Below are 13,632 nucleotides of genomic sequence, written 5' to 3' on the forward strand. Positions count from 1 at the left end.
CATTGTGATTATTGTTACTATTACTATTACTATTATTATTGCACACGTTTTAGTCTTATTTTGGTTATTATTCTTATTTATATTATTAATACTGCCCCTACATTTTGTGTATTATATAATATGTAGAAAATCTGAGAAAAAATTTTAAAAATCATTGAAGAGCGGTGAGTATAACAAAGTACTAAATATTCACGGAAACATGGCAGATTCACTCGCGATCAAAGAATTCCGCGATTAGCAGAATACCTTGATACGGTACCAAATAGATTGGTGAATAGTAAAAGCCAAATTTCGAAAGCGCGAATTGCTGAGAATTCTTCGTTATGAAAACAAAAGCAGAGTCAAACTACACTTGTTAATTTTGTTCAACCGTCTATAAAAAAATATTCAGTTTTTTCAAATACCTGTTATTATACGAAAAGAGAGAAAGAGAGTCAAGAAATTTGAGAAAAGGCAAAAGAATCAGGGACGAGTATTTTCGGCGTGAAAACAAATTCTCCCATACTTGAAATAGTACATCAGGGTGGAGACAATTGTCCTCAAACAAAATTCCCTGACGTTTCTTTGACTCTTTCCTTCGGCCTTTGGCTTCAAAATCACGGTAAGATTCCTCCGTTTCACATGAATAATTGTAAACTGAGTAATATCATTTCCATAAGTTAGCTTGATTGAATTTACGAAGGATTGCCAAAGTTTTTCTCCCTGGTCCATCACGACTGCCTCACTTTTCCCAATTGTCGAAATTCCACGACTACTACCGATTTTCCCGGCTGTAGCCAACCTGTGTATACATGTATACAAATGTATATAAATCTTTACATGGCCGCACGTGCGGTTATTGAATTCTTCTGTGTGCTCATTCTATAGCTTCCCTGTCGACGTTTTGCCCCAATTTTTTTTTTCTTCTCTTCATTCCGGAAGCAGCAATCTCGTATAACCAAAAGGTCAAATCCGCAGCAGAAGAACTACACGCATGTATTTCACGTCGAGGCGCGGTCAAAAAATTGGATACATAATAAACGATGAAACATCTTGCCGTACAATTATTGTACAACAACGATCTTGTTTCAAATTTGAGTTTCCGAAAATTTTCACCCATGCTTACTTTCGCTCGGGAATTCCCGCGTAGGTATTTCGCGGCAATAAGAGCAACCGTGAATTGGGCGATTTATTACGTGCCACGGGTATATAACATAGCGAGGGATGTGGTTTGAGGGTTGAAAAAAATTTGCGAATCTGAAAATTTAATTACGGCAATTGCGAAATACCAGACGTGAAACGCGTACGGCTGTACGCTGGCGGTTTATCCTCGTGCACACGGTTTTTCCAAGATAAATGATAATGTCAGCGTAGTAAAGCGGGAACGTATACAAAAGACGTGGATGTATATGCTCGACGCGTCACGTGTGTGTAGTAACAAATGTTTAATCGTCTCTGATCCGCGTGTATACGACACGCGCAGCGACTAAATTTATCCAACTGGATGCGTGTGACAAGTTCGCAGCTTTTACGCAAATATATACGCGGAGCTTGCGAAGCCGAAGGGACAAGCTTTGCCGGATATTTACTGACGCGATTTCCGTACTGGGTAGGCATCGTGTAAAAGTTCACCACGTTGCGGAATACTCGCGAATAAAATGCGGAATATTTCCAACTCGAAACTCATGGAGAATGTGAAATTCCGAGTTTTTTACACGTTACTCTCATCCGTACGTTGGTTACTACATTTTTTTCTTTCTCTTTTATTTTCAATTTTTGCTATCAGTTTTTACTTCGTTCGCCGATGGGTAAAAACTAAAGCCAGCAATACACGCACGCGTAACGTTTCCGCGTAATTTCCCAATGCCGAATGAATATTCAGTGATTCTTTTTTCTTTCATTCTTCCTTTTTCCTCGATGTATTCGGGGCGTTTGGAATTTTCCGATATCAGCGCTCTCGGCGTGTAATTAATATTCGCTTTATACGCGAAAAACTCTGATGGTACAAAAATTCATCGAGCTTGCAATTTGTTTTTTTTTTTGTTTTTTTTTTCTTCCCTTCCAATAAGCAGCATGCAAACGGCTGAAAAAAGGCCGAAAAAGAACGTTTCAAATTCCTGCAGCAAATACGACGAAGCACGATAATTATCATCGTATCAAATACAAATTTCGTCTCTTTTCTCAATCGATATACGATGTAACACAAAAATGTTGTATCCAACATTTAAACGAATAAGACACAAAAATTTGACGACACGTTAAGTACAGGTGTCACATTCCATCACCCTTTTCATTGAACCAAATGCCGAAAGAGTAATAAAAAAAAAAAAAAATTGAACTTTCAGGTTGAATTATTTAGTTTACTGTGAAACGGACTGTATAAAATTGAGGTAACATTTCGACGCAGGATGGCGTCGCGGTGCAGGAACAAGACAGAAATTTCCGGATATTCTCGTGGTCGGTTTGTCGTGCAGGTCGCAGTCGGTAAGAAAGAGACGATATACCCGTCTTGTCTCTCTTAGTTCCCTTTTTTACCGACCGACGAAACTACCCTGCCTTAATATTACCAACGACTGTCCACCCTCCCTACAACCGCCCCGTATAATCGTTATTACAACTTCCTATCAAGGCGAGTAACGTAATAGCGATACGTCTGATCAGATATCAACCATTATCGATTTTAGGGTCGGTTTATAAACATATATAGAGAGAATATAGATCATGATCGAGATGAAAGCAGCGATAAGTTGTGTACGTGATAAAAAGAATAATAATAGATATTTGCCAATCGTGTGATAGTTGCAATTTTAAAACTAAGCAATAAATCGCATCATAGATAATCTCTGTAAAAAATCGATAGCTACACTGTTGGGAAAAATTCAACTAAACATGATGTCCCAGAGCAGGTTCACTGTAGATTTGTGTTATTCGTTACATTTCTATTGGTTAATGTGAAACAAATTTTTGTAATTCAAGCATTAAAATTGTCACATCGACATTTAATTTGTAATTCAACTTCTTCTTTCTCACTTACTAATACATTAAAAAATAGGTCAAATAAATCCGAAAATTTTAACGGACCTGCTGGGACATTTTTTATTCATTCATTTTTAACCGTGTAGAGGGGGTGAAATAGGGTGGTTAAAAAGCCAGGGTAAATAGGAAGGTAAAATTGTCAATCTCCCCGTGAGGCAAATATTGTCGCGACTCGTTCATCAACCCGGTCAAACGGAATTCGCTGACCGATGGCGCGCGGTCAGTCGAAATGAGTTTTCGCAGTTTTAACCAAATATTTCAATTTAGCAACGTACCTATACTAGGTACGTAGGTACGGGATGTGGGGAGAAAAATACAGAGAGGGTGACTGCCGGTTGCAGATTCGGGGGCGGCGGAGAAGCTGGGCTGCGGTAACGCCCTCGACTAAATTAAATCAGGCGAAAGTCGTTAGTCGTGTAAACGCGTCCCTCCGCGACTCTGCAAACTCGCATGCGTCGTGTAAGAGCGAATTTTCCTCTTACGGTTTCACCGTGCTGTGCATCGGCTGCTTTCTGTCTTTCAGAGGGCCGGGAAAAAAGAGAGAGAAAGAGAGAGAAATAAAAATGTATTCATTTTAAGTTTGAAGATAAAAACGAATTCTGATGTTAGCTTTGGTCGGATTGTTTTTTTTTTTTTTTTTTATGAGCTCAAAAAATGTAGAATGAATTTGAGGATCCAGTCGCTGATCATTGAAAATATGAAGATATCGCATCAATTTTCAATCGAGATAACTTTCCAATCGTAAAATCGTCAGATTTATATAGTTTCTTTGATACATTTGACATTTGGATATCATAGAATGATAATATCAGAGTTTATTCTGTTTTAACTTGGCGGGGAAATTTGAATATATCATCACGATTGCGTAAAATGGAAATGAAACCAACCTCCCGAATGTAATGAAAGTCGAGTGTAATTTCGGCGAGCAATTTTAACCTGTTTCTTTTTATTCACATACATATTCAACCGTGTATTTATTATAACTACGGATTACCAACGATCGGTATCGCAAAGCATAATTGCTTTTGCACAATTTAATGTATCAACCAGGACAATTAGCACAGAAGCAAAAAGACACTGAAATTTGATGCCAACCTATAGAATTACGTAATCAATATTTTTCTCGGTAAAATATTGATTATTCGGCTCGCTCGGAGAGAAACTGTTCCCAGGCATCGCATTTTCAAACCCTGTCAAAATAATTCGGCTTTACTTTCTAAAGCGCACGTTGCAACGTGGGGCGTATAGATATAAAATAACAGGCACGAGTTCAACGACGCTTCTACCATGCTCGCAAAATGGGTACGTAGAAGTGTAGCCACGAACTGCCGTCCGCTGGTGTATCGATTAGTTTACCGGGCGCGTAGCTGCACAAACAGCCGACGAAGCAAACCGAGGCGGCGATATCGCAATCCTGGCATTGGAGAGAGGAGAGGAGAGCAGAGAGGAAGAGAAGAGAGGAGCTCGATTGTGGGCAGCAGGTTTTTGCATCGAGGCATTGCTCTTGCAGCCGGCGGCAGTCCCGAAAGCAACGGAACAACGGAAACAGAGGCATTAATATCGCCAGGATTATGGGTGATGCAGGGCGAAGGGTGAAGGGTGAAGGGTGAAAACCCGCTGGGATGAAACGGACGCGGCGACGTCCTTCCAGATCTGCTTCTCCGTTTCACCCTTCTTCTTATTCTTTTTCATTCCCCTTTCGCAACTCGTACACGGAAGAAGAGAGATTTAAACCCTCCGACGTTTCAAGTTTTCACACGAATCAAGATTCGGTTCTCATAAGTAGCTGGTATAAATTTATACCTTTCTCGCTGGTTTCTTTCTTTTTTTTTTTTTTTTTTTTATGCGAAAGCGCGAACGATTTATTATTAATTAATCGGGAAAAAATGACTCCTGACAAAACGTTATCGTCAAAATGACACGTTTAATCGTCCATTTCGTACGCCTTGATTCAATTTAATTTAATTCAATTTCATTTAATCAAATTAATTTTACAAAACCGCGAGAATTCATTATTGGCATATGTCCAGTAATTTTTTTCCGAAGTAAATAAATGCGGCTACCTTTATTCATTAGTTATAACGGGCAAAGTATCGATTATCGAAAATAATCGTCGTAACAAAATATCGGAATATTGCGATTAAGGTCGTTAGATTCCCTCCGCAATCACCGCACGTGTTATATGTTCACAAATAATAGTGAAAGTGTTAACGATGAGTTTGTTTCAGGAAAATTGCTCAAGACTATTACCCTCGAGCCATATAGCAAATATAAATTGTAATTTTCGGGCTCACTTGTGTATTGATTTCCTACATTTTTTTTGTTTCCCGATCAATCGCTACTTTCAACCAGTACCGTGAGTTTTTCTTCTTTTCCTTCTCTTACCAGGGTATCTTTACTAAAATACGATATTGCAATCCTCTGAAAATTTCCAAAAATTGGTAGACGATAAACTACAATTTTCATTATTTTCAAAATTTTACTCTAAAATCATCATTCGACGATCAATCATTGAGTTCGCTCAGTTGCGTGGTTAAGTCTAAGAGGGTAAAAACAAATTAAGAGACATTTTCTTTTTCTATGATTATTACACGTGTTTCGGAGGTAAAAAAAAAAACAAAAAAAAAACCATCATATCTCACCGGCAAAATTCCTTAAAAATTGCATTATCATTTCTTCAGCAAGAAACAAAAGCCCGGCACAATTTTCGAATTTATTTCAAAGTACACGCTGTATCTTGAACGCTAAATTACTGACGTGTATTTCAATAAGATATTTGTTCAAAGAACCGAGTTCCGGGTTGAACGTACATAAATAATGGTTGTCGAGGTAAAACCGATGGCTGCTGTTCCGCAATGCAACTCAATTGCGACAATTTATGTAGACGCATGAATACTGCTACAGATATTAGGGAATGTCCGTGTATCAAGTGTCATGCACCGTGGCCCAGTGGAATGTCATCGGGAATTACAGTAATTAGCGAGTGTTGATTAGAAATTAGGTGCTGCAGCACCGAGTCGCAGATGCACCCGAGGCTCGTACGTACGTGTATCGATAAGTCCGTGTTGCGTGCGCGTGTGTTACCTTTTCAGAATCACCGACACTGTATTTTCATCGTAGAAACGTAACGGCGACAAGCCACCTCGTCATTTCACTTAATCCTGAATCGATGATTCGAACCGATTAACGATCTCGTTAGCGCGGTCAACTGAAACGGCATGCGAGAATTCCTCAAGTTCACGGATAATCGAAATTAACTCTGTGAAATACCGCCAATTAGTCGGAACAAAAATTCGTACCGTATAATACGTGTAAGATAATTTCAAATCGCGTGCAGACCATAATTGAGGCACCCTCGGTACTTTTCTCTCCATTTTCGTCAACCTTCTGTTTCTTAATTTTTAAGTGTTTAAATTTAAAGAACCGCGACACAGCGTTCGGAGAAATATTGAAATTGTGTGCATAAGATACAGGTGTGTATATATATATGTATAAACACGGAACTGGGGGAAGATCTGCCGAGGCAAAGTGAAAAAAATTAAATAAAATCTTATCAAATCACTGGAATCAAAGAAAAACGAAGAGGGGGGGGGGGGGGGGGGGTTGACTTCGAGGAGAAGATGACGACCAGCAAATGGACGCGAGAAGGGTGAGGGTGAGGGGAAGTCGCAAACCACGGACGGTTTGTTCGAACGAACCGATGAAAGCCGGCTTTCATCCCGCGAGCGAATTACCAACTTCTAACAAAGTGTGTGTTGGTACCTATGTATAAACGTAGGTATTACGTAGGTATCTACAGCGTGTAAGGTATATAATACAGACTCTACACATAGAGAGATAGCCGTTGGGATCTCTTTGAATTTTCGTAATGAGGCGGTCTCTTGGAGTTTCCTTGTGCTGTTGTTGTTATTATTATTATTTTCGTTTTCCTCTCAAGCACCATGAACTTGAACCCCGTCGGAGAGAATCAATTTAGTTTGCCTCGTAACGGGACAGGAACAAGTGTGGGCAGAAATTTGTTGTGACATGTTATTTGGAAGATATCGCTATTCGCGGACTAAAAATATAACCAAACATCATTCAACGAGCGATAAGCGAAATTGAAATGACGTATTAGTTTAATCTACCCGAGGAGTTCCTCCGATTAAACGATAGCCGAAAATCCAACGAGCCTGAATAATCGTGAGATACGAGAAAAGGTGAGAGGAGAAGATTGCGGTTGACGAGTGAAAATATCTCGAGCCATGGAGTAATGAGTTTTGCGAAATAAGACGCGAGGATTAAAGGCTTTCAAAGACGCTGTCGGATATGCTGTGATCCGTTCTGAAAATTTAAAGCCATTAATTTATTCAAAGCGTCAAATAAGCTTCGTCGACTTTTACCCCTTACCCTACCCTTCTCACCGCGGCACGACTTGACTCCGACAGGCTGGCAGGTGGGAAGGAGGGAAGGTGGGAAGGTGGGAAGGTGGGAAGGTGGGAAGGAAGGAAGGAAGGAAGGAAGGAAGGAAGGAAGGAAGGAAGGAGGGAAGGAAGGAAGGAAGCAAGTTGTGTACCGAAGCCAACCGATGAAGTAAGAAACAACCCAAACCAACCCTTATACCCACCCAACTCACGCCAACCCCGAAGAAGTTTTAGGAAGGCTCGACTTGCTGTGCAATATTAAATCAGTGACGGTTATCCATACGCGTGTGTGTGTGGGTGTTTACACGTATATGAGTATTTATATACATACAGAAGGGAGATTCGGGAAATTTCACTTTAATCTCTCGCGCAAGATATAACTTTCCTTTCCCGCCTCATCCACATCCCTGCTAATGCAAAATGAATCGGTTTAATACGTACCACCTCCACTTTTCGCCCCAAGGAATTTATAACCAACTCTACTTTTAGCCTCGATAGATATTATGTAACAATTTTTATTCTTTACCGTAATGTTGTTGTTGTTGTTTTTATAACAAACATATCGTAACATTTTTTTCACTCTATTTCATTACAGCTTTAGAGCTCGAAGAGTCTGATTTCGTTGAAAAATAATTAAACTTTCCTTCGTTCTATGTTCTACATGTTAAAATCCAACACAGAAATGAGATGTCAAAATTCTTATTGTACATAACATTTCTTTCTTTACTTTTTCACTCGTTATATGTACATATACGTCGTCGGTAAATTCGCTCTTTGGTTTTTTTTTTTAATACACGGTTCTCGGTTTACGTTGACTTTTTCGTTTAATTAATAGACAGCAAATTTTCTCATTAAAGTATAAACGGCGAGGTGGAAAAGAGATATAGATTTTCTAGTCTGTTTTCGACTTTCGTTTCTTTCGGGATACGATGCAGACGGTATACAGTCGAGACGATATTCGGCATTGATATATAGTTTCCGGAAACCGCTTAATCAAGCTTACTATAAACTGAAATTCAAATATCATTTCTTTAGTGTATAATAAAAATATGATTTGGTACGTGAAGCGTAAGATGTTATGTATACGATTATCAATCAACGGGTTATGAAGTTCTACAAAACACTAAGCTGACCAACAATATCATATATATGTTCAACTAAGAATATTCTCACCAAATTTTTTTTCTCCTCTTATTTTCTTATCTACAACTTTGTCTAAGCGTATTAAGGCAGCATGAATCCACTCGTTAATTATGCAATTAATTATTTGCCCGCCGGACGGCGGTGAACATTGAAGCTTTACACATACATACGTATATATATATCGTGTAACAATATCCGCATGCAATAAACCCAGAGACCTACGTGGTTAATTTCATCTCGTTATGTATATATATATATATATATTATATATTATATATATATATATATAAATTTACGGGAGCTTTTTCTCAATTATTTTATTTCATCAATCCTCGTAAAGAAGTCAATTCGAGCCAATTATCAAATTATGTACCAAAGCGAAAAGTTCCACAGAATTTTTTATCTCCAATGAAATCGAAACATTTACAACAATTGAAAATTTTTCAAGTATCCGTTAACAAGCATTGTTAATAAAGCTACAAAAAGTAACATTTCTTAGAGATATTATTATATTATTATATAATCCATGGCAACGATCGACTTGCTTTACGATATTATAATCTTATCGTGAGAGCTACTTGTACGTTAATAAAAAACGTAAATTATTCATGATTCTTCTATAAAAATATAGGTTATTGTATAATATATGTTATTCGTACAGGCGTAAGACGGAAAACAAATTAGTAATGAGACGAAACGAAACACATAGCAATTTTCTATACATACGATTATTCAACATTAAGTAGTGACTATGTAATTTTTATAATTAATATACCCAAATAACGATATGTATTATATACTTCGAGTTACGTAGATGATAGATGATATAGATGACATTACAATACGCGTATTGCCAAATTTTCGTACAATTATATGTACCATGCCAGAGAGTTAAAAGACATTATATTTATAAACTATTGTTCCTCTTTTCTTCGTTAACAGTTACACAACCAACATATTATACTATAGGTGTATATATAATAGATTTATACAAATATATTAGATATTCCTAGGGAACCCAAAAATCTAATCCCAAAATCATCCGCTTTTTCTATAAACTCAACAAAGCAACGGGTGTGTGTGTGTCAAGTATTTACGATGAGTGGGAGCAACAAAATGCGAATGATATTGTTATTATATACTATGTAAGGTACGTGGAGTACGTATGTGTATGTATAATAATAATAATAACAGTAATGATAATAACAATAATAATAATAACAATAACAATACGATACATACGATACGGATATGCCAAGTATAGTGTACGTATACGTGAAGACTTAAAATTTTAATGCATATATGTAAAAAAGGCACCATAATGTGAGCATATCCAGTTGAAACTGGGTTAACACTTCTAACCTACATCTATAAGGTTAGACTAAAATAATGTAAGTTCTAAGAGTTAGAGAGTTATGTTTAGTTGACATGATTGACCACGTTATCTGACCAAGAACCTACGCTAATCCGCAGATCGTGAAAACAACAATAAGAAAGAAAAAAAAAAAAAAAAATTAAAAAAGTCTTCCCCTCGCCAACGTTGGCATCTTGACAAATTGTGGGAAGAAGTGCGTTTTGCACAATTCAACGAGTATCGGTAAAAGAATTTATGACAATAAATCGATAAACGATGTGCGAATGATTCGACGTAACTGAAGCTAAGACTTTATAAAACGCGAAATGATCAACGTTGCCGCTGATTAGAAGGGTTAAAAAAAAAAAGCTGCACACCGAAGTACGGACGGTGTACGTAATAAATCCACTACTACGTAGTATATAAATGCATAGGTATAACAATAGTGTAACGGGTCAATAATGTCAAGTAAGTGATGATCCAACATTTATATAATATAATGTAGGTATAAGTATTACATCGGTGGTATTAATGAACAAATATAATACGTATAAACAGTTAAGGGAGTTCCATTTGTTCTTCTTTTCTTTTTTTCTTTCTTTCTTTTTTTTTCCTTTTGTCCTCTCATCTGTTTTACTTTTGTTTTCAATCAAGTTATTACCATACAGTCCAAACCAACCAAATACGAGAGAGCGAGAGAGACAGAGCTACATAAAAGGTGGATCTAACAAAACAAGAACAACAGCAGCTGCGAGACGGGAGAGCTGGACGAAAGTCGATTCGTCAGGCTCCCGCAGCTTTTTCTTCGCTATTTTTTTTTTTTTTTTTTATTTTTTTTTCAAATCGTTGTACCGATTTTTTTTTTTTTTGTTCTTTTACCTGGAGGGGGAGTTGGAGGTAAGGACTGTCAGCGATGGTCCAGTTTTTGATTCCCGTCGCGGTCCAGCGGCATCTTACGACGCTTACGACGCCTTTCGATCCGCAGAAATGTAACCTGCCTCCTTGAAAAACATAATTCAATTCGTGATGAAGCATATCTTATAATATAATGTAATATTAAATCTCATTATTCAAACTCACTTCGTGAGTACTACTACGTATTATAGGCCTCTAATTCACATATTATATCTGTTTTTAATTGCAAGTCTTTTTTTTTTTTTTTCTACGTGGAATTGTGTAGCATTAGTAGTAGTAGTAGTAGTAGTGGTAGTAATAGTAGTAGTGGGTGTACAGATAATAATAACACTAACGGGATAAGAAAGAATTATTATACATGAATATGAGTATACAAACACTACAGAAATTTTCATATCCCATCCTTGTTTTCAATTCTGTTTTTTTTTTCATTCTTCTTTTCTATTTCATAGGTATATTCGTTCTTCGAACCCTTAATATATTATGAATACGTATAACGCCATATATAATTAAGTATATTATAATGATATACGAGTGCAGAGTGATTAGGAGAGAAAGAGAGAAAGAGAGAAAGAGAGAGAGAGAGAGAGAGAGAGAGAGAAAACTGGTTATCTTTTACCATCTCATGCTAGTAAAGTACATATAGGTATACATATATACATATATAATTATATATATATACACACGTATATCCTTCACGTCCAACTATCTAAAAACTTGTGTGCTATAAGGACGGCTATACATATTATATGTTAGATGTGATAACAACTAATATCAACAACTGTGTGGAATTCAATCACTGTGAATTGAATTGTCTGATTTGCGATCGAGAATGTTTTTTGGAATACACGCGTCGAGACCTTGGATCTTTGTTACTAGTTTTTATTTATTTTTTTTTTCTATGAAATATTTCAGTCAAAAATACAATATTTCGAATACTTTTTATTGCCGGTTCCTTTTTTCATGCAATTCATTTTCATTGTATCACGGGCAATCAAATGATAACCTTTTCTGTTTTTCATGAAAAGATTAAGGTTTCACATACGTATAATATTTAACCTTAGTTACTCACAAAACGTTCTTCATAATTACTTTATAGTGTTTAATTCATACGCGAGGCTATACGTATATTTATTGAGCTACTGTACGTACGTTACGTGCGAAGTGTATACTGATACGTGACAAACTACAAAACTCTACAAAGTTGATACGTGAAAATGTATAAATTACTTTCGAAAAAGATTTCGAAAGAGACACGAGAAAATATGTATAGAAAAAAATCACGGCTTTGCCAATACGTGAGCGTTGATTCTATGATTATGTCGGAACTATCGATAAAATTGCTTAATATTAATACACCGAAGAGACTTTATACTTGGTATGTTTTTCGAAATAACGCAGGGTATGAAAGCGGATATAACGTTGAAAGCGAGAAAAACTTTTCATAAAATTCTTGCGCCCATTTTTATATCGTTCCTGGTACAATCCTTACAAATTGAAAAAATTACTGTCAAAAATAATCGCAAGTTGATAAAATAACTTTTACCTATACGAAGCTGCGGTAAAAATATTCTTTACTTTTATATTTACGTATTATACTCGATTTTGCTGTTGTATAAAATACACGTAATTGTTTTATTTACATAATAATGCTACGTATGTGTTATCCTCATGTCAAATGTCTAATTTGTTCATAATGACAAGTAAAAGAAACAAACAAACGGACACGAATGTACGATCTAACTTGTGATAAGTTAATTAACAAGCTACAAAGAACTACTGGCGCTAATAGTTAAACAAAAGTGGGCGTATTGTGTGCTTTGTTTTCTTTTTTTTATCTTCTTCACTTTCTTCATACGTATATCCAATTCATCCGTATCAACAGAAGCGACGATCAAGGGTTTTTTTTTTGTGTTTTTACCTAATATATTCCGAACCCAACTTATTATCCGATTTCTCTCTCTCTCTCTCTCTCTCTCCCAATTTTTTCCTCAGTTTCTAAGAACAAACGAATGAATATAAATAGTTATAACTGAAACCTTCCGGCAAACTTTCAAGTCTGAAAACGAAGGAAACAAGAAACCCTTTCATCGCGTCTTAAATTGCAGGCTACATCGTAATATACATATATATATATACGGAATAGTAAAGTATGTGTGATGTACAAGTACATGCTTCAGACACAATGTGTCTACTGTAAAATTTTCCTGCTGCACTACAGTTACGAGGTTTTGAGATAAAAGTTATCAAACGGAGTAAGAACAAGATTTAAAAAAAAAACTACGCGTTTTGGTTTCATTTGCAATGTTCTTTCTTCCTCATCTTTATCTTCTTGTTCTGTTTGTTTCTCGTATTCTTCTTCTTTTTCTTCCTCCTCCTCTTCTTCTTCTTCTTCTGTTTGTTTTTCGTATTCTTCTTCTTTTTCTTCCTCCTCTTCTTCTTCTTCTTGTTCTTCTTCTTCTTCTTCTTCTTCTTTTTCGTCTTCTTTTTCTTCTTCTGCTCTGCACGTATATATTTTGTAACGAAAATGTGAAAGATAAAAGTCAATAATGAAAATAAAAAGAAGAAACATGGGCACACACTTTCATTAGTTCCGGAATTCTGAAATGTTTTCAATCGAAATATATAATAATTATTATTAATTTCACAACAATTTCAAACAACCTTAGAGTGCAGCGATGCAGAAAAATGTGTCGTCTGGTTATTAACATATTTGCTGTACAAATAGGTACTATTTCTAGGCAAGTGACATATATATATATATATATATTATATATATAACATATATATTATATATATAAT

The 13,632-nt window shown here is 36.3% G+C and overlaps 1 protein-coding gene across 4 annotated transcripts in view; it reads right to left on the reverse strand.

Moving 5' to 3' along the window:
• msi (RNA-binding protein musashi) overlaps positions 1 to 13,632 on the reverse strand; it is a 134,172-nt gene that overhangs the window by 17,084 nt on the left and 103,456 nt on the right. Inside the window, exon 2 of one of the 4 annotated variants that reach the window (XM_046632851.2) lies at positions 10,795 to 10,916. The exons of the other annotated variants lie outside the window; for them this stretch is intronic. The gene's annotated coding sequence lies outside the window, so the exon portion shown is untranslated. The remainder of the gene's footprint in view (positions 1 to 10,794; positions 10,917 to 13,632) is intronic. 4 annotated transcript variants of the gene reach the window in all.

The sequence above is a fragment of the Neodiprion pinetum genome, chromosome 6 (genome assembly GCF_021155775.2).
Source record: "Neodiprion pinetum isolate iyNeoPine1 chromosome 6, iyNeoPine1.2, whole genome shotgun sequence".
Taxonomy (NCBI): domain Eukaryota; kingdom Metazoa; phylum Arthropoda; class Insecta; order Hymenoptera; family Diprionidae; genus Neodiprion; species Neodiprion pinetum.